General features: G+C 45.7%; 1 protein-coding gene across 1 annotated transcript in view; it reads left to right on the top strand.

The window, feature by feature from the left end:
• The window catches only part of LOC144822850 (kelch-like protein 31), a 52483-nt gene that overhangs the window by 9601 nt on the left and 22411 nt on the right, over positions 1 to 20471 (top strand). The gene's annotated exons all lie outside the window — the stretch shown is intronic.

The following is a 20471-nucleotide window of genomic DNA, read 5'->3' as shown; positions in this document are numbered from 1 at the left end:
TAACAGAGGTCATGAATGAAATTGTGCACAAGTATAACTGTGTGCTAACGCATGGGTGAGTGAAAGTGTGTGGATGTGTGTACAAATGACTGTAAATAAGTTAGTGCAATTGAGTGTGTGCAAATTCAAGCATGGGTGAATTTAAGGCTGTGTGGATGTATGTGGGGTTCTAGTGTGCGAGAATGCAAGCATGCGTGATCACGATGACATGAGAGCCTATATAAACACGAGTCGGTATGAATATAAGTGTGCGCAAATAGGAAGGTATGCCCGTGTGAATGAGGGTGCGGGCCAATGTAGGAAAATGCCAGCATGCCCGAAAGTCTTCGTGTGTGTGTGTGTGTGGAAGAGAGATGGATCGTCTGCACGTGCGCAAATATGAACCTAGGTGTTTTCATGAATGGTTCTGAGTGCGAATGCATGTGTAAAAATACCTGCTTCTGAATGCTACAGCGCGTGAGTGGAAGTGTGCGCAAAAGGGAGTGTGTGGGTGAATGGAAGTGTGATTGAACTGAAGTGTGCTCACACTGAAGGGTATTCGTGTAAGACAGCTATCGAGTGGGAATGTGAGTGCGTCACGTGAACAAATGCAGACGTAAGAACACAGGTGTGAAAAGGGTGATTCTATTTAAATGGAATAGGTTGATTGTGAGTGTTTGTGTGTGTATGTGGCTCCTGTGTGTTGCCACATGCGTGAGTGAAAGTTCGAGAGTGATAGTGCGTGTGTTCATGTCTAAACCTGTGTAAATGTGAACGTTTTAGATTATGATGGTCTTTTGTCCATGGATGTATGCGAACGTGTATGTGTGCTGTGCAGGTGTGTGTGCGTGAGGCTGTTATAGTACGAATGAGTGTGTGTGTGTGAGAATGCCACCATAAGTGTGCGCGTGGTTGTTTTCAAGGAGTGTACGTGGTGAATACGTGTGCACGCAGGAGAGTGTGCCGCGGTCGTGTAAGAGTAGTGAAGTGTGAGGCGAGTGCCGCCGTGCACGTGTGTGAAGGCCTATCTGTGCTCCGACATCAGATCCTGCCCACCCCGAGGTATGTGAGCTGGGATCCGAGGCTATTCCTGGGCCGGACACTTTCCTGACCTCAGCCAACAGGACAGGCCCAAAAATAACCGAGGAGCCGGGGCTGAGATTACAGCGGCTGCCACGCAGCCATGCTGGGAGTGAAACTCGGTAGCACACTCACGGCGAAGGTGGCCGCCTCTGGGCGCTTGGATACATGTATAGCATGTTATAGATTTGAAGATTACCTGCTTGCTATCGTCAAGGCTTCTGGGCGCTTGGACGAATGTATAGTATAGTTCGCAGAGTGTAAGATTTCACCCCTTCATAAGTCATAACTTCTTGGCACTTGATGAAATGGGGGCATGTTATAGCTTCTTGGAGAGGCCCCTCTCCGCCACCGTGGGCACCTGGGTGAAGCGCACGTGTGTATCACGCCGCAGCCCCTGTCTGTATCGGTTAATGTACGACGTGTGTGAAGTCCGAAGGGCGCACATTTGTGTGTTCGCCGTGACTTTGGGCCAGAGGCTAAGTGGCATTTGCCAATTTGGCTCATATAGTCCATGATAGGGAACTGGGGAAAGGGAAGATTTTCTCTCCAAGTCCTAGTCAATTAAGGGACACGAACTCCCGTGTGGTCTGACACACCTGGACTACCCCCTATGCCAGGAAGAATTTCCAGAGCGGGGGTGCTGCCATCACTGTTACACGACTGAAGTTGTAGGGGTTGTGAAAAGTCCCAGCCTCACCAAAGAACAAGTGTGGCAATGAGCCGCGCCCGTTGAGCAGGGGGCGGTAAGGGTGAGGTATGAGGCTGGTGGTGCATCTGGAGTACACCGCGGCAAATACATTACTAAAGCTGCTTCCACTGAAATGCCCACTACATAGCGTTATCGACAGGTGCTCTATGCACACCACACAGGGCCATATAGCACCAGAGACCAACCAGTAGTCTATCCGGGACCACGTGCTATGGGTATATGTAGTACATGTACCTTCAGCCGCATCTTTAGGTCTGAGTAGCCCCACATCTACTAGGTCATGATCTATGATGATGTTATGCAATTGGCAGGCTGCTTGTGGGTGTAGCTGTCTAGTGGTGATGGGCGTCACTTCACCAAAACATCAGGGGTAGCAGGAGTGGCATCATAGACCCTTGACTTTAAGAACATCACAAGAAGTGACATCATCATGACCTTTGACCTTGACTCTTCACAGAAAGTGATGTCACATGACCTTTAGGGTGCTTATACAATATTTCAGAAGAACCTTACTCCTCAATCATTCAATCATTTGTAAAGCACACTACATACCCGCGAGGGTCTCAAGGCGCTGGGAGGGGAGTGGGGGGGAGAGTGGGGGCTACTGACCAAACAGCCAGGTCTTGGCTTGTACTCCTTTCTCTTTTTATTGTATAAAACATTGTGTTTGAAGAGAATACAATGCTACAGAGTACTGAACAGTATCGTAAACCTCCATAATTCATACCACACACAAAGAGCCATGGTTTAATGGTTCGCCATAGAGTTGACCACGATTGGATAGGTATTAATAGATCATAGGGAGTATTTAAGTTCACGTGTATAAATTGATATACACCTTGTAGTGAATATGAACTCTGTTATTCCTTATTGTTAATACATTTTGATTCCTCATCATTTGCAAGGCACCATCACTTCTGCAACTCACAGAGATAAGGTTTTTTCACATACATCATATTTCATGTATTAACAATAATGAAACAAAGCAGCAACTTGTTCAATCAATCAGTCAATCAGCCTTTATTGTTAGATTCATTAAAAACGTTACTACATGCAAAAGTCTGGGTATAAAGCAGAACTATCATAAAACCGATACAATGTGCAAAACTCTAGATAAAAGTCTGAACTGTTATAAAACATGAATTAAAAAACGGTGGTCAAAGTGCTGGTGCAAAAGAAGCTATTTCATATGTGAACATACAGTTTGTTGTAATTAAGTGGTGTTTGATAGCATTGACCAGCAATAAGGGTTCTTGTTTAAGAAGACCATTTGGCAGCACGCTGTGGATCAAGTAGCTGAAAGGGGTGGGTTTGCTTGTGTCCAAAGATGACTGCGCACCTGCTGCCTTTTTCAGGTCTCTCTTTACTCCCTGAATATACTTTACAGTTCTGGAGATGGTTCTCTGATCTGAAGAGTTAAGGCAGGCCAAAATGGCTTGCCTGCAGGAGGGCACCCCTGGCAGGTTCCATAGCGGGCGCAGCCAGGTCGCCGCATGTCTAGAGTAGACTTGCAGCGGCAGATGGTGTGGACCAGATTTTCTATTACGAGACCACAAAGCCGACAGGTCATATCCCCTTCAGCCCTCAGTCAGGGACTGGTGTGCAATGGAGACAGTAGAATTCCCAGGCGGTAGGTCAAGTATTTGCTTTTTGTCCTGGAGTTTAAAACTTCGCCGAGGTACTGCTGTGGTCTGAGTCTTCTAACTGTTCAGTATGAACCAGGCATGAGAGCATTTTTCTATGGATGCTCTGTCTTCTAGTGAGGCAGTTATGTTGGTGATTTTTTAAACTGTTCTTTTAAATAGATCACAATCTGCCAATCCTAGCAAGTCGATTGTTTTGTTGAGATACTCTCGGGCAGGTGAGCTTGATTTTTTAGTGATCTCTTACCAGATATGATGGTTGATGGATCTTTCTTCTGTGTTTTTGAGCTCATGGCAGAAGATGTCAACAGCTGTGCGCCTGGCGTGGGATTGCTTTGCTAGTCCAAACTCCAGCCTGATCTGGGTTGGTGAGGTGTGTCGGAGTAGCAGTAAGATGTGCCTATATATTCAGGCTACTGAAGTGTCCAGGGCCAGCGTGTGTCTGCCTCGAAGGGCCTCACTGCCATAGGCCAGGTTTGAGGCCACTTTTGCTCTTCCGATTTCTAGTATCGGGATGAACGAGTGCCTCCACTTAAATTCTTAAATATGAGCAAGAATCCTGCCGCAAGAGCAATCCCTTTCCTTTTGGTTTCCTCCTTGTGTGGCTTGAATGAGCTGTTGTTATCAAATAAGAGGCTGAGGTACTTGTAGCATGTTGTTTCATCGATCCTGTTCCTACCAAGGAACCATTCAGAAAAGGGGGTGGTGATGAACAGAGTGTCTGAATTAAGCAGACCACTCTTACCCAGTCCAAAGATCAGGGCTTGATCCATCACCGTTATTTAGCTCACTGCCCCATTCCAGCTCAGAACCTGGCTATATGCAAATTAGTCTGTCCCTGGCCCAGTGCATCATGGGAACAGGGCAGACCAAACTACCAAGCCAATTCTTCACCAGAAAGGAGCCAAGCTTCCGGGGACCGGTTTCTGGCATTACAGCCGTCGTCGGCCCAGCTTGCTTGAATCCTGATGGAGCAGTGAGCAAGGGACTCATGTCTGAGTATACCCTGCCACACCTATAGTGGCCAAAAACGATTCAGAAAAGGGGGTGGTGATGAACAGAGTGTCTGAATTAAGCAGACCACTCTTACCCAGTCCAAAGATCAGGGCTTGATCCATCACCGTTATTTAGCTCACTGCCCCATCCCAGCTCAGAACCTGGCTATATGCAAATTAGTCTGTCCCTGGCCCAGTGCATCATGGGAACAGGGCAGACCAAACTACCAAGCCAATTCTTCACCAGAAAGGAGACAAGCTTCCGGGGACCGGTTTCTGGCATTACAGCCGTCGTCGGCCCGGCTTGCTTGAATCCTGATGGAGCAGTGAGCAAGGGACTCATGTCTGAGTATACCCTGCCACACCTATAGTGGCCAAAAACGATTCAGAAAAGGGGGTGGTGATGAACAGAGTGTCTGAATTAAGCAGACCACTCTTACTCAGTCCAAAGATCAGGGCTTGATCCATCACCGTTATTTAGCTCACTGCCCCATCCCAGCTCAGAACCTGGCTATATGCAAATTAGTCTGTCCCTGGCCCAGTGCATCATGGGAACAGGGCAGACCAAACTACCAAGCCAATTCTTCACCAGAAAGGAGACAAGCTTCAGCCGCCGTCGGCCCGGCTTGCTTGAATCCTGATGGAGCAGTGAGCAAGGGACTCATGTCTGAGTATACCCTGCCACACCTATAGTGGCCAAAAACGATTCAGAAAAGGGGGTGGTGATGAACAGAGTGTCTGAATTAAGCAGACCACTCTTACCCAGTCCAAAGATCAGGGCTTGATCCATCACCGTTATTTAGCTCACTGCCCCATCCCAGCTCAGAACCTGGCTATATGCAAATTAGTCTGTCCCTAGCCCAGTGCATCATGGGAACAGGGCAGACCAAACTACCAAGCCAATTCTTCACCAGAAAGGAGACAAGCTTCCGGGGACCGGTTTCTGGCATTACAGCCGTCGTCGGCCCGGCTTGCTTGAATCCTGATGGAGCAGTGAGCAAGGGACTCATGTCTGAGTATACCCTGCCACACCTATAGTGGCCAAAAACGATTCAGAAAAGGGGGTGGTGATGAACAGAGTGTCTGAATTAAGCAGACCACTCTTACCCAGTCCAAAGATCAGGGCTTGATCCATCACCGTTATTGCCCTGTTCCCATCATGCACTGGGACAGGAACAGACTAATTTGCATATAGCCAAGTTCTGAGCTGGGATGGTGCAGTGAGCTAAAAAACGGTGATGGATCAAGCCCTGATCTTTGGACTGGGTAAGAGTGGTCTGCTTAATTCAGGCACTCTGTTCATCACCACCCCCTTTTCTGAATCATTTTGTCCACCATAAGCGTGGAAGGGTATACTCAGATGTGAGTCCCTTGCTCATTGCACCATCAGGATTCAAGCAAGCCGGGCCGGCGACGCCTGAAATGGCAGAAACCGGTCCCCGGAAGCTTGTTTCCTTCCCAGTACAAGAATTGGCTTGGTAGTTTGGTTTGCCCTGTTCCCATCATGCACTGGGACAGGAACAGACTAATTTGCATATAGCCAAGTTCTGAGCTGGGATGGTGCAGTGAGCTAAAAAACGGTGATGGATCAAGCCCTGATCTTTGGACTTGGTAAGAGTGGTCTGCTTAATTCAGGCACTCTGTTCATCACCACCCCCTTTTCTGAATCCTACCAAGGAACCAGCTGGTAATTCCCTTTAAGGTCCTCCCAGCAAAAATCATGATTTATTATTTTTTGCTATTCATTTTCAGGTCATTTACCAGGGAGTAAGCTTAGGTCGCTCCCAGAAGTTGCTGCATCCCAACCCCAGTTCTGCACAGTTGTCAGCGTACAAAACTTTAGACAGCTGTATCGACCCTAGTTTAGGGGCATGCAAGTTTATGGAGGACATAGTTGGGGAGAGGTCTGTGAGAAAAACATTAAATATCGTTGGTGCCAACATACACCCCTGTTTGCGGCCGTTTGTTGTTGGAATGGCCCATTAAAGGTTGGCTCCACTTCCTAGTTTGATTGTAACCCAGGTGTTAGGTATTAGGAAGAATGCAGTGCCCTCAGGGCAGCCGCAAACTTGGCTACCCCCAGTGCAGAGCATTCAAGAGAAATACAGAGCATCTGTATGAAAGCTGCTCCAGGTTTCTCTGTGCAGGCAGCACCATACTGCACTTTCATAAGGGATTAGAGATTCACTTACAGGCGGGTGCAGTGAGTGACTGCACCTGCCGGCAGGAGGATGTGTGTGTAAGGGGTTGGGGGGTCCATTGGACCCCCTTTTATTCTTTGAGAGGGCTGCCATTGGGTGGCACACTGACAGTGCACCACATTTTTGTGGCACACTTTCAGTGTGTCTCCAAAGGACATGTTTGCCTCTACCCCCATGTCGGTATTACGGTGCAGGTGTAGAGGCAAAGTTACTCCCTCATTTGCAGGGGGCCATGCCTCCATGCAAATTAGGGAATGTCTCCGCTCAATAGCGAAGCACTACATATTTATTACAGAAAGGCTGGACAAGCATCTATGCTCCTTTTTGTAATTGCAAAGTGCCCCGGGGCGCACAAAGCAGACGCAAATACCACTTGTGCCTTTGAGAACTTCTGTAATATGGCCCCTGGTCGTAGAAGGTCTGGCCACCTTTTCATTCCATGTGAATGTGAGGGTGGCTGAGGCTGCAGACTCTCACTGTAACTTCTTAGCCATCCATACCCCTCACCAAAGTGAATATTGTATGGGGGTGTTTGCCATCTGAGGATGTCTTGTGGGTTCAGGAACTACAGACACCTGTATGGCAAAAATAACAAAAACTTAAAGACATTTTCAAAAGAGATGCAAACACTATTAAAAAACAGAAAAGCAGCAGATAAAGTACAACTTAGAACAAGCATTGGCTTTGGGGAGCTGATTCGTTGGTTAATTATTATATTGCAAGAGCATGCCACAAAATCAAAAAGAAAAGATGCTATCACCTCAACGTGGCCACACCTTATGATTGCAATGCACATTTTACATTTGAAAAACGTTGTCATCAATGCAGCTGTTAATAGTGTTAATTTGTTCAACAACAAGCCTTTCCGTTGCATCATCATTATTATTATGGAAAAGAATAAACAAGCACCTAACCAATCATTCCAACCGGTTACGCTACAATGTTACAGTGCCACTAAAACACTTTAGAACATGAACTTAAAAAAAATACAGGCAGTATTTAAAGTTAATACAAAAATACATTAAATGAAAACACACACTTTGAATCTGCTTTGCAACTGAAGGGAGAGGAAATATGTGTAGGCGATGTGAAGAGTGTTTCCAGGCTCTGTGCAGTCCCATAGCGTGAAGGGGGTCATTAGTAATATAGGCTGATTCTTTGCCCCCTGCTAAATGCTGTGTTGGGTGGAACCAACATGTGAAGGGACTTTAAGAGACTAATGGATGACGCTCACTGACCAAAAGCCTCTCTATGTATGTGTGATCTTTAGGGAAAATCAATAGTCTGGTGAGACAGCAAAAGCTGTGTCATAGGCCAGATCTAAACAATTTAGGCAGTACAAGTTATCAGTGCTTTATGGAATCCAAAGTGATATGCTCCATCAACCTCTACTGAACTTTCATTCCCCCCTGACAAGGCAGGGCTATCACATCCTCTCTTCCGTGTGCCTTCTTCTTCTTGTTTAGCTTTTATTAGTGAAAGTGCACATAAATATAGAGCTTAAAGTGTAAAAGAAAAAATTAATAGCATTTGTTTAAAAAAAAAAAAGTTAATCAAAGATATATTACCAGCATATAAATGATTGATTATTTTTTCAAGTGAGAATTGCCATCAGCACTCAAAGGGAGGCAGAGCAAGCGATAACTAGATGTGGAATAACCACAGAATAGAAAAGTATATAATCTAAGAGTAAGCAAATATGTTTTTACACGACTCTGTTTAACAATAAACATTCATATCCACACCTCATTTCTGGAAAATGGTGATCCAAAACTCAACTAACTTAGGGCAGCTAACTAATATATTAATTCAATCTACTTGCTTAGTTGAAAATTGAAGGCTGGGTTTGATTTGGTGATGGCACCTGGCAAGTTAGGATGGAATCAGATAGAAATTAAACAAAGTGCAATAGTCTTTACTAGTCCTCTGAAGGTTGCAGACTATTTGATCATGCTCAATTGTCTTGGAAAGCCACAATGCCCACTTGTGAGCACAGTGTGTCCCGGTCTGCCCTAAGTAAGTGTACAACTCTGAAATAGATGGAGTTGTCGTAATGAAAATTAGCTTTAAAAATTATGCTGGCATAACGAGAAGCAGGGCTGGACTGGGAACCCAAAGCAGCCATGGCAAAATTCAAAACAGCCCCTCATACGGTGCATAGCTGGAGAAGCGAGCGAGCCTGCCCGCTACAAAGGGGTTTTTGGGGGTTCTCCCCCCCAAGACAATTTGGGGAAAATGGCGCATTCTACCACACATTTGTCAATATGTATTTATAGTATTAGCTTTTAAAGCATAGTAAATGATGACCTTACTGTGCATCAGAATAAGACAATCTATGTTGGTTCTCTTAAATGATTCCCTCACTATCACCCTCCAACAGTAACTCTTATCTCTCCAAAGCCTCTCTCTCACATATATTTCCTTTGTTCATAGCATCTTTCAAACCAGTGTATGGAGAGGGAGCGCTTTACATCATATACACATACTGAGATAATGAATTATACATGTATAAATCAGTGTATAGAAAATGTTACATAAGGCCTAGGGGATTACAAGGTGTAGGATTCACATGTTATCCATATTGGTAGGCATTTTTTAAAGAGTGCTTGGTGTGAATATGCACAAACTAAGGATTCAGAACATAGCCCAATGGCTAGGGTTGACTTTAACAAGAATTTATTTCTACCCAAACAAACCTTTTTTAGCAACATAAGGATTATACAAGAGTGGGAATAACACATAACTTTGTAACCTATGCCATACAGTTTGCACCCAGCTCTGTGATGGCAGTTCATACCTTACTGTGTTAATTACAATTGTAACCCACTGAGCTATGTACATAAAATACTGTTCTTTAGTATGCATGGCACACGTTCTTTGCAGCAGGCATATTGACCCTCTGTGCTACCTTAGATGAGCCAAAACTGCCACCAGACAAAACCACCATCTCTCTAAGGTACATTAATCACCAGAGCTAGCTTGACACTTTTATTGTTGCCCGAAAACTGCTGGATATACTAGAACTTTGCAGTGCTTTTAAAACTGCTGCATTGCTACAAAACCAGCCCCCACCAACCAATTTGGCCCCCTGCCCTTCCAGCCTCTCGGGGAAACGCCCATTGCCCGGGTACAGCCAGTACAGCCTTGAGGGGAAGGTCAGTATTAACTCTTTCATAAAAGAAACGTCAAATTTGTAGATATATGAAGAGGTCGTGTTTATGTAGGCCAAATTAATTTTATAATAGAAAGATTGCAGTATTTGGACATGAAACTAATCTGTCAACGTATTCATCATTGACTCATATTATTTATGAAAATATTTGTTCCAAATAATAATAGGTAGTTCATCAGGAAAATGTAGAAATTACCTGCTGCTACCCAATATCTTTCTCAGGTTATCTAGCGTCTTGAATCACATTTTCTTATAAATCTTTGGATTACCAAATTTGCCTAGTATATTGTGGGATCTATTATTTAAAAATATATTTATGCTGCAGCCTGGTGGATCGAATATAGAAAACATAATAGTGACTCATAAAAGCCCTTATAATAATGCCTTCAATCGTGGAATCTCAATCTACCCCAGGTTATAGGGACCATGAGCAATTTCAATGAACTGTGAGGAATCTTGCCCTGTCATATTTAATGTAAAACCAAAGTGTGTAGCTTCTTAAAATAGATTGTACATACATGGAGTGAGTGTGCACAGAAAATCGTGCACACTCGGAAGTCTGGTCAATTGAATCAAATTGATTGGACAGACTAATGAAAATGGTAAATGTTTCCACTTTTCTAGTTGTGCAGTTAGTCCCTCAACCGAATGTAATTAGGAGGAATAGTTATATTGAAAATACTGTTGTACACCAAAGTAACGTGCTAAGTATGTTACAGTCGAATCATCAGTTACACCCTCTCCAGTTAGGAAAAGTGGTGTTTTAGAGATGTTTTTTTATATTTCTTTATTAACTTTTTGATAAACATACAGAACTCCATTCATTGTGGGAGTATGCAATAATGTGCAGCATCAGCACAGTGTGTGATACAGTGGCAGCAGTAGTAGGAACATGAATGCAGTAATAGTACAGTTTACAATGTTTTGCCACACATTTGACAATTTGAGCAATCAGGAGCAGAAATTGCAATCTTGTCAATAAATATTACAAACATCAACAAAAGGAGGGAGTGGATCTATTATTTTTCTAGTGGGTTTCTGTAGACCAAGGCTATGCATGTACAGGGTGATGATGTGATGTGAGAGTGCCGGAGCGTGGATGAAACATGACTGTGTGGTGAGTGGGGTTGGTGGTGTTGGGGGGATGAGGGGTGAAGAGGATAGCAGGGTTACAAGTCAGTTCCAAGTGATCCAAGGTAATTTCCCATTCTGACTCCTGTAAGGGCCTTCTGCGAGTCCGGTAGTCATGTAGGAGTAAATGCTAGTTTAGCCTCAATTGCAGTGAGGTATTCTTTCCAGTTGGGGGGATTGGGTGTGATCGGGCAGCCTGGTATGGTCCCATAGTATATCTCAAGTTCATCTATGAGAGCTCTGCATAGACCAGTGAGCCACAACTGAATGGGAGGGGCTAAGTGTGATTTCCAACTCATAGCAATCCTCTGCTTAGCTATCGCCAACGCCAAATCCAAGAATTTATTTAGGGTCTTGTGCGTTGCCATACTTGAGGTGAACCCCAACAAAAAGTGAGGGCTGTGCACCGCTACTGCTCTGCCTGCAGACTTCATTAGTGTGTCGGCTGTTGCTGCTCAGTATGTCATCAACCGCGGGTACGACCATACCATGTGCATAAAGATGGCCCCGGCATCATGACCGCGGGGGCATGTGTTTGTGGAACCGGGCTACAAAGAGGTAGTTTAACGGAGGAAGGGGCATTTCTTATGCAGGTAAAAGTATTAACAAGAATGTGCCGTGGACATTAGGATGTTCCCTGGCCTCTATGGGATTGTGGTCTCCGAGCCCAACAGCCAATCCAGCATAGCACGTGGGCGTAGTCCAGTCTCCCAGTTAAACAGCTCCATTACATTATGGGCAGTTAGCTAGCGCATTGGACACTGTAACTGCGAGGCTACATAATTATATTCGTAATTTGGGGCTCCCAGCTCACCATCGGACAGTGGGGCATATAGCTTCGCAAGAGAGTCCCACTTCCTACGCTTACCACATATGAGGGCTATCAGTAGGTACTTAAGATCCCCAAAAAATGTCTGGGGCAGTAAGAGGGGGAGGGCAACAAAAAAGTACTGGACAGGATCAGCATTTTAGAAATGGCTATGTGACCCATGGGTGAAGGTGGTAACTCCGTCCAGTATGGTAGAGGGGATCGAGCACCGATTATTACCTTTACCAGATTCCCATCTAGTAAGTCTATAGTCGAGTGGTATACTTGGACGCCCAGATACTTGAAGGAGTTGCAGGACTAGGGGTGTGGCGTATGTGGAAGGACTCTGCTCTGGTCGGGAGTCAGGGAGGTCATAGGGAATAGGAGGGATTTGGTCCAGTTCTCCCTCAAGCCAGATACAAAACCCAAACCAATCCAACAGTGCATCAGTCCCGGCAGGACCATTGAGTTTCCGCGCAAGTATATCAGTGCGTCGTCCGTGTACAGTGAAACTACATGCCATTGATTATATGCCGTTATGCCCCAGTCCGTGGCCCGCTGTTTGAGTGCGTAAGCTAGTGGTTCCATTGCTAGCGCAAAAATGATTGGTGATAAGGGGCATCCTTGCTGGGTGCCCCGTTTAATAGCACAGGGATCCGAAATTATAGATCCGGTCTTTACTAGTGTTGGTGAATATATAACAAGGAGGTCCACTTTAGGAATTGGGGGCTTATCCTGAAGGCAGTAAGTAGTACCATCCCAGGATATCAAAAGCTTTCTCAATGTCAAGTGCTCGCACAGTCCATCAACAGGAAGAGTCTGCGCAGATTGAGGAAAGTATTTCTACCAGGTATGAAGCCATTCTGGTCACAGTGCATGAGAATTTGGGTTACCATAATCAGTCTATTATCCAGAACTCTGCCAAGGATCTTACAATCAGAGTTCAGGAAGGACAATGGGCTTTAGGACCCAAGAAGTAATAGATCCCTGCCTGGTTTGGGTAGGACCACCAACACTGCCTCTTGGAGGGAAGAGAGCAGTATGCCTTTTTCATATGCGTCAGTGTATACACGATGTAGGCGAGTGGCCAGTTGCATGCGGTAGTTCGTGTAAAACTCTAAGGGCCAACTGTCAGCCCCTGGTGCCATATCTATTGCCATCTGTTGAATGGAATCTGTTATCTCAGCTTCGGTGATCGGGGATTCCAGCTCCGTGTACAATGTGGGCGGAACTCGGGAAAGGGTAATCTCTTCAGAAAAAGTTGTATCTCGGCTAGGTTGTACTCTTTGGGGGCTCTGTACAGAGAGGCATAAAACTAATGGAAAGGGGCATTCATTTTGGCCGGTGTGTTAACGATGTGTTCCTCATCATTTCTAATGTGGAAACAACCTTTACAACGCAGTCATTACATCGCACTACATTTACAACGCAGTCATTACATCGCAACATCCATTACAACGCATGTCACTACAACGCAGCCATTACATTGCATGTCACTACAAAGCATTACGCTACAACGCATGTCACTACAATGCAGGCATTAGATCGCATGTCATAACAACGCATAGTACCCCTACACTATCCAACACTTACCCTACTGTTGCACCTCCTGTAGTTAGAATATCAATTTTTACCCCTACACTATCCAACACTTACCTTAAGTGCAATGTAATGGTATGTGTTGTAATGGTATACGTTGTAAAGATATAATGCGATGTAATGGAATGCGTTGTAAATGTAGTTTACATTTTTTTGTTGTAATGGCATGCAATGTAAATGTATGCGTTGTAAAGGATGTTTCAATGTAAAAACTGCGTTGTAAAGGCATGCGGTGTAAATGTATGCATTGTAACGTCATACATTCTTTCTAATGGCCGGGATTTTGCTGGTTTTGTCTCTCTCGGTCTGTGTGCCATCTGGCCAAGTAGTCCCTGTGATCAAGGGCACCCAGTTGTTCCGGCATCATCTTATACGTTAACCGAGCTTGGGCCAGTGCAGCTGCAAATGATGGGGCGGAGGGAAGATGCCTGTTCATACCGGCGTATCAAGGATTCCAAGTTGCCAAGCCCCTTGCGGCGGGTTAACCGAGCCCCTTATACCGCTTTAATCATATGTTCATGGAGTACGACTTTAAAAGTGTCCCACTCCACCCCAAAACTGGATGTGGTACCCCTATTGTCTTGAAAATAAGAAGTAATGGTTTCTGAAAGGGAAGAGCGGAGTGGGCATCGCAGAGCGCCTCCAGGGGCAGTCACCATGTTGGAATTTTGAGTTAACATCTCCCCCAGGACAACCGCAGCGGACAATGATTTGCTAGGGTGCGTCCAAGATATTCCACTTGGGACACCATGGCTATAGCATCTTGTGAACATTATACTAAGTCTATTCTGGTGTGTAGCTCGTGCAACCCAGAGTAGTATGAGTATTCCCTAGTATCTTGGTGTAAGCCGCACCAGGCTTCTTGTGCCTGGAGGTTGCTAGACCATGTCTGTAAGCATAATTGATTGGGTGCCGAGGAGTGGGGGCCTGAATGTCCCCGTTTAAATCGAGAGTGCAGTCAAATTTGCACCCCAGCAGACTAGGGACAGTGTGTTCTGCAATAGTGCTGGAGTTCAGGACTGCAGAAAGGAGGACTGTTGTTATTGGGGCCATACAGCGTCACCAGCGATATTGGGAGGCCGTCCAACAGTCCCCCTAGTATTACATAGCACCCCTCATTATCAACGCAAGTGCGCATGCCCTCTAGCTGTGTCCCGGGGACCACCCAGATCAGTGCTTCTCTGGCGTAGCTAGAGTATGTGGTACCCAGAACAAGATTAACTCCCAACTCTCACTCCCAAGCCAGTAAGCCAACGGGCAACTGGCCATCGGCACTGAGATGCAATAATAGCAATTCAAGAAAAGTGTCTAATGCAAAGGTTCTGTGTAGTTAGGGTAACAGCGGTAGACCCTCTTGATAGATATCGCCTCCTGTGGCCTGGCTTATAGAGTAAGTTACATGGCAGTACATGCCCAGCGATACAACATATTTATCTACCCATTCATACCCTCTTCAAACCTAATCAAAGAGTGTCACATCGTTCCTCGGATGTTTGGGGGAGTGACAGTGGGGCCATCTCCCAATACCGCACAGCTCCGATCTGGGAGTCAGACAGCAATGATGGGTCGTCGGACTGGTCTCCGCCTCTGAGGATGAGGGAGAAAGAGTTGTTGTATGTTTCTTGTTTACTGCAAGGGCCTTTTCCCTTCCCGCTTGCTCTTTGGTGGGACCCGCAGCCGGCGTCTTGAGCAAGTCTTGTGCTGTCTCTGTGTCTGCCACGGAGCGGAGAAGCCAGACTTGTCCCTATGTGAGGGTGCAAATCCGCTATGCTCAAGCCAGTTCCAGGCATTCTCCAGGGCGGCACAAAAGGTGGTGGTGCCCTCATGTTGCACCCTGAGGGTGGAGGGAAACTGTAAGGTGTATTTTATGTTATGGTCACGTAGGCACTTCTTCACCTCAAGGAAGGAAGATCTGCGTCTATGGACCTCCAGGGTCTAGTACGGGTAAATATGTACTGGGGTAGTCTCCACAGTCCACGGACCCCTTACTCTTGTAACCTGTAATATGTGATCTCTGTCCTGGTAGTTGAACAAGCGAGCCACCACCGGACGCAGAGGGGCAGAGGGGTGCCCGGGCAGTCTCCCTGGGACCCGGTGGGTCCTCTCCACTGAGAAGAAGGTGGATTGTTTGCCCTGCAGCATTGTATTGACAAAACAGTCCTCCAAGTAGAGTTCCATGTTTGGGCCCTCTGCCTGCTCAGAAAGGCCCACCATGTGGATATTATTTCTTCTTTTTCTCCCTTCTTAGTTCTCGATACGTCCACGCAAGTATTCCACCTCCACCTGCATGGCCCGAAGACGTTTGCCGGAGTCTAGTACTGTGAGTCTAAGGGTGGCCAGTGCGGATTCAGAGCTTTTGACCCAGTCCTTCAGTTTTTTGTGATCCTTCCAAAGGAGACTTAGTTTGAGTCCAACTTCAGTTCTAGTGTAGGTGGTTTGACGTCCAGGACAATGAGAGGAGCTCATTAAATCGGTGGGAGTGGTCAGATAGTGTGGCCGCCAGCCTCTTGCCCACGGGAGCACCGACCATCGGGCGTTCTTCAGTCACTTTCATGCTGCCAGCCGGCACCTGGGCTCTGTCCGTTTGGTCTTTGCCCCATCATAAAAGAGGCAACGTGATCATGTGCAACAGTGTCCGTACAGCAGCTGGTGGGGATTATGACTGAAACTGGTTCAGTGTGCCCTATGAGAGGCAAAAAGTGGAGTGGTGGATAGAGGCAACCATTGAGTTCCCAGCATTCGCTTTCCCAACTCTCGGATACCTGTCCAATAGCCTGCTGCTGGCGGTGCTGCAGCATTGTATGTCGAGTTTATGTGAGGAGGAGGAGAGAATAGAATGAAAAAGGACAAGTTGACCATGCGGCGCATGCACTAAAGAATAGAGCTATTCTCCATAAACTAGCCCATACAGGGCATGATATAGCCACTGGTAACAGGCCTTCACTAACTACAGTGCAGTGTGCTTTTGAAGTGTTATGCATGCTAGTCCCTCAGCATAATCAAAGTCCGCCTACTAAGTGAGTCGGGAGCAACCACAGTTGAAGTCCATTCCGGCTCGACCCCTCCGTCCGTAGTATTTCCTGGCCTGGAATCCAGGAGGCAGCGCCGTTTCCAGGGCTCCTCGCAGGACGTTCGTGCGACATAGCCGTGTCAACGGGAGGAGTTGGAAAGAAAGAAGGGCAAAGAATGTCTCCTAGGTCCCTGTGAAAGGAGCGAGGGTGGCGTGTTTCAAGGGTTGGGGTCAGCTGTGTTGGGCCGCTGCACCCGCGCAACCACGCAGCAATGGGATGAGCGCAGTCTAGTGCATCATGAGTTTCAATGCAGCGGGGGCCCGCGGCATCGGTAGTTCCCCCCACTCGGTCCGGGCGGTACCTGGTGCAGAGTTCAACCAGGTTGGCTCAAGCCGGGATGGCCAATGCCTCCCGCGCTTCGGCGTGGTTGCTGGGGTACACCTCAGGATACAACGTAATCTGCGGCCTGGAAACCCAGATTAGGAGAGGCTCCTGGATCAATGTAGACCTCCTGATCAAAGGGCTCGCACCGCTGAGCCATCAGTCAGCGAGCAAAGCCTCACTCCGTAATGAGAGCGGGAGCTGCAGAAGTGCGGAAGGGGCACCTTCCATGCACGAGGAACAGCGGAGAGTGAAGGAAATTATAGGATTTTTGGCAGGCCTTGCGCGGAGCTCTCTATTGCGCGTCTGGCTCAGCCGCCATCTTGGCCACGCCCCCGGTTTCTTAGTGATGTTAAGTTTATATCCTAGTACAGAGTCAACATAATCCACCATCTGTTTAATTATAATGACAGTTGGGTTTAATTTGGATATAAAGAGGCAATGTCATCTGCGTAAACAGCAATAAAGACAAGTGAGATAAGATTTGAAAATGATGTGTGGATATATATATCTATATGTGTGTATATGTGTGTATACATGTGCTTGTGTGCCGGAACGCCCCCCACTGCGCAGGAACTCCTACTTCTGGCGCAGGGCTTTACAACGTGATGCATCTTCCAGATGCGTCACGTTGTAAATACCCCGCAGCATGTCGCAACTTTTGCGCCGCCTCTGTGTCACAAAGGTAACGCAACAGCGGCGTAAAAGAGGCGCAAGTGGCTTGTAAATCTGCCCCTCTGTGTTTTCATGCAGCGTTTTGAGCTTCTTGCACACACTGCAGAGTGACATTTTTAAAAGCCAAGTCAGTGCGTAGAATAAAATAACAATTCATCAGATTTGCAAGCATACGTAGCATGATAATCAATATCGCATCTTACTTCACTTGGAATCCGTGAGTTAGAAGAGCATTTCTCCTCACCTCCTGCACTCGTGCTCTTTGGTATTGTTATTGGGAAGTTCCCTCTTTTCCAAAGATTGATGCGAGTGAGTCGGGCCTCTATTAACAAGTAAATCACCTCCACAAAATGCTCCGTGAAAGAGGCCACATACTTAATAAGGGGGCTTCCTGCTCATAAATCAAACAAAACCTTTGTCTTGAACAGAAAACCAAAGTTCGTCAGTTGCTTGGGACAGAAAACAATTGCAAGCAACTGACGAACTTTGTTTCTTTAAATAAAGCACTGGAAACTCCACGGAATCATGGCTCAATGGCTTTTTCTGTTCAAGAGAAAGGTTTTGTTTGATTTACGAGCAGGAGGTTCTGTGTCTGCTACATTGAAGCCGCCTTATTAAGTATGCAGCCTCTTTCACAGAGGTGATATATATATATATATATATATATATATATATATATATATATATATATATATATATATATATATATATTGCAGCACTCCGTCATTCACCAGCATACACGTAGACATCAGATCCCGTTGGTACTGAAGAAATTACCAAAGACAAAGACGGACTTTCCTACTGTTCTTTAGACCCAGAAAAGAGAGGCTGCACTAAGACTGGACGGCACCTGTTGCTCCTTGGGCTAGCAAAGAGAGGACTGTGCCTTTGGTGTGCTGCTTAAGGAAAAGTTGTCTCCGAGCCTCAGACAAAAGAGATGACTCCCAGTGTCAGTTCGCTGACTTCCTGTTACAGCTACAGGGCCAAAAAAGCTGAAGAAGCTTGCCACGGCAAGTTGGTAGCCAAGAACGCCTGATTGCCAGTGACCACCAATGTGCAGCCTGGGAGACCAGGACCTAACCTTCAAACATTGAACCCGAGTCTGCTAGACCTGGGAGAGATGTTGAAGTGCAATCTGGTTGCCCAAGACAGAAGTTACCACGAGCGAAAGGGAACCGCTTGTTTCAATGTAACCGGAGACCAGTAGATCAGTGGTAACTGGATTTTAGCTGGACTTCAACCGGACTTCGACGGACATTGATCCTCTGGGCCAAAGTTGGCCCACTGTGTTTGTGGACCAAGGAGTAGCCCCATAGAGCATGGAACTGGATTAGAGATTGTTTGGTATACAAGGCAACTGCTCAACCTATCCTCCTTGGCCTCTGTGACTCGCTTCTTGCAGGAGTTGGTCACCCAAAGCAAGCTGGAATAGCAGTTTGCAACTTTATAAAGGTTTTCCAAAGTTTACAAATGTTGACCACAAGCCCAATCTACTATGTTTTATTGTGTTGAATGGAAAAGCAGTGATTTATTGTTCCTTTAAAAATTAATATCTCCAGAACAGTTTGGGAGATTTTTGTCATTGAGGTGTCATTTTAAAGATAACAATACAACCAATTTTTGCAAATTGGTGTTGGATTATTTTGAGTCTTGTTTCTTTCTTATGCAGTTGTTTTAGTACTTTTATTGTTATATACTTGTTCCTTTGATAAAGTCTGACTGCTCAGAGCCACAGATGCTCCCAGAATGAGAGCACCCAGTGTTGAGCTAAGAATTTTTCAAATGAATCTGACTGGAGCCAGTAAAGGTAGTGGGTTAATTACATTGTCAGGTCCCACAGCTACACCATATAATAAACCGTTTTCCAAATTCTCAATTTTGGTTCAGGTTTGTCCTGCTTGGTTTTAGCCACATAGTGCCAAATGTCATCGTTGAAACATGTATACTTCATATGCAGTTGCCCTCAAATGCAGATATGAACATGTTGTAATGGAAATGTTGTACCCAAGATACTCATTAGGGTGTATCAAAATCTATTGAAAGCAATAAAGATCAATTAAAGAGAGCAAGTTCTTCACAGTTCCAGAGTGCGATCGTAAGCCAATGGACAAGAGCCCAAGGGAAGTCATAGGACTTAAACACTGTGTCCAGTTTGGTGTGCTGCAAACAGGATAGCCTGAAACTTTGGGTGTTAGGGGAATCACTAAAATGCCATGGCAATTTTGCTGGTTCTACTTGATAATTAAAGAATTGAGGGAAAATGTGGCAGGGACCTCAAGGGAGATCAAGCATGACCTTGCTTGCTGGCTACTCTCCCAGCCGCCATGTTGCCTCCTCTCAACTTGCTTTATATCCAAACATCAAAGCAACTAACTTCTTATGAAAGAAAAACTTCTGTTCCTTAGAGTTAAGGCGACTGTGGAAGAAAAACCTATATTTAACGTTCTTAAGTATCCATTGTTATACACTCCCGATCATATGAAAGCTGCAATATATATTTTCGTATGGGGTTCCACAAGTTCTTTTTTTTAAACAGAAGCAGCCTTTTCTTTGAAGAAGGGATGTGGTATCAAAATATTGTGGCTTATATACGGTCTGACAAAATTATAGTGTCTGACATATCGCTAACAAAAATCAAATAAAATCTCCACCTAGTTTATCAATATTTCTGTAAACGATATTTAGGTCACAATATATATGAGTCGTTTGTCAGAATATCAATATTTTTTATATCAATATTCTGACATACCATATATATAGGACGTAGTGGTGCTAAATTGTATACAGTATACACTGAGAATTAAGGATTTGACGTTCAAATGTGGAGAAGTGTGGCTCAATGGTTAGAGCGGCAGACCCTGATGCAGAGGTCTAGCCCGGGACCAGGGTTCAATTCCCCGCCTCGGTGGGTCTTGGGCTCAAAATTCCACGGACCTGATAATTCTCGCCTCGGTGCCTATTCCAATCATGGAGTCCCACTCTGCAACTCTGGGCAATAGCTTGCTTAATCTCCACAACGGCCCCCACAACGCTAAGGATGCCTGGCCTCCACCTTGGGGGTGCCCAGGAGTGGACACCTCACAG

Source organism: Lissotriton helveticus, chromosome 3_1, assembly GCF_964261635.1.
Source record: "Lissotriton helveticus chromosome 3_1, aLisHel1.1, whole genome shotgun sequence".
NCBI lineage: Eukaryota > Metazoa > Chordata > Amphibia > Caudata > Salamandridae > Lissotriton > Lissotriton helveticus.
This window is presented reverse-complemented; position numbering and strand designations above follow the sequence as displayed.